Below are 1865 nucleotides of genomic sequence, written 5' to 3'. Positions count from 1 at the left end.
CTGGGAGGAGGGCCCGAGGGCTGTGTGGGGTGGGCGGCAGCGCAGCACCTCCAGAGCTTTGGGGATGTGGTGCTCATTAGCACAGCCAGGATTGCAGACTGGGCCTGCAGCCCTTGGCACACTTTGGCCTCTCCAGCTCGGAAACAGCCGGGCCAGGGCTGCTCCAGGGCTGGGTTTGGGAGGGACGGGCAGAGCAGCCAGGGAGGGAGGAGATTTCCCCCTTAGCACCTTGCATGGTGTTGCTTTTCTTCAGTTCCTTGAAAACACAACTCCTGAGCATCACCACGAGCAGGGGGTTTCCTGCTGTGGGGCACTCACAGCTGCCTCTGTGCTGGGATTCATCCAGCCTGGAAACAGCCTCTGCAAAGAAGTTTCTTTGCCATGCACAGAACTTACAGCTCTCCCCCAACCCTTTCCTTGTTTTCTCCATAGGCCCAGGAGCTGCTCTGCTGCCTTTTTGACTCCCTGACATCAGAGAGCATCCACCGAATTGAATCCCAGGATTGCTAGCAGAGATGGGCAAGGCCCCCAGGCAGCTTTGGATGTCACTGTGGAGATGGACACCCAGGCACAGCCAGCTCTAAGAGCTCTGTTTGTTTGGAATTAAAACACAAAGTCTGAAGCGTGGCATTAGCATGGGTCAGAGAAATGAGAGTGGTGGAGGAAGGCTCAGCACCCCAAAACAAACCCCTCTGAACTGTGGCTGTGCTTCCCAGTGGAGTTCATCTAGAGACAATCTGCTTGTGTGGAGCACAAATCTGCTTCATGGAGCAAAGCTTGGAGCATTCATCTGGCTGGGAAAACCTCGGGAAGCAAATCCAGGGGCAGGTGTTCACTGCTGTGTGTCTCTCAGGTGCCTGGGGACTCCATCTCCCTCAGGCCTCAAAGACTTCATGGAGAGACTCCGCTTGCTGCTGCTCCTGTGTTCTTTGAACCAAAGACAAACCCACAGCAAATGAAACGGAAATAGTCCGAGGGAAAGCTGGATCCCTGGAGGGTTCAGTGCACCAGGCCGAGCTGTTCAATCAGATCAAAAGCTGGACAGCTCAATGTTCACCTGCCTCTGCTCCAGCAGCCCTGTTATGGACTGTGCCAGCCCACATCCTGCCCCCTCCTGTGGGCACACGGCCCTTCCTCCTCCTCCTCCTCCTCCTCCTCCAGCAGCCCCTGCAGCTGCTCCCGCAGCACGGCCTCCTGCGGGATCCCGGGAGCTCCGGCGTGAGCGGGCCCAAGTCCCCAATTCCGGGGCTCAGACCACGAATTCCAGGCCCGGCTGCGCCCGTTCCCGAATTCCCACCTCCGAGGGCGGCTCCTCGGTGACCTTCAGCCTCCGCTCCACCTTCTCCTCCTCCCTCGTCCTCCTCGTCTCCACCTCCAGTGCCCGCAGCAGCAAATCCTGGGAAAAGGGGGGACACAGGGTCACCCCAAACCCCCCAGGACACCCCGAAACCTCCCTGGAATCCCACAAAACCCCCTCGGGAACCCCCAAAACCCACTTTGGGCCTCCCCAAACTGTTCTGGGACTCCCAAAATCCTCCTGAAACCCCCCAAAGTCCCCTCTGAGCACCCCCAAAGCCCCTCTCAACCACCCCAAGACCTCTGAGGATCCCCCAAAACCTCCCCAAGACCCCCCTAAGCCCCTCTGGGACCCCCCAAATCCCACCTGGATCCCTCAATCCCTTCTGGGTTTCCCAAACCTCTCCTGGACCCCCCCAAACCTCCTTAAAGGCCTCCCAAACCTCCTCGGGACCCCCTACATCCCCCCCCGGTATCCCCCAAATGCCCTCTGAGCCCCCCAAGCCCCTCCTGGGACCCCCCAGGCCCCCAAACCTGGTGTTCCTGGAAGGGGGGGTTGTAGTACCCCC

General features: G+C 59.4%; 1 long non-coding RNA gene across 1 annotated transcript; it reads right to left on the bottom strand.

The window, feature by feature from the left end:
• Window positions 1–1153: 1153 nt before the first annotated feature.
• LOC108445528 lies at window positions 1154–1865 on the bottom strand. The gene is made up of 3 exons (XR_001860414.1): window positions 1831–1865; window positions 1298–1396; window positions 1154–1194 (listed from the first exon to the last, which is right to left on the bottom strand). It is a non-coding gene; the product is annotated as an uncharacterized LOC108445528 (long non-coding RNA).

The sequence above is a fragment of the Corvus brachyrhynchos genome, unplaced genomic scaffold (genome assembly GCF_000691975.1).
Source record: "Corvus brachyrhynchos isolate BGI_N302 unplaced genomic scaffold, ASM69197v1 scaffold543, whole genome shotgun sequence".
Classification (NCBI taxonomy): Eukaryota; Metazoa; Chordata; class Aves; order Passeriformes; family Corvidae; genus Corvus; species Corvus brachyrhynchos.
This window is presented reverse-complemented; position numbering and strand designations above follow the sequence as displayed.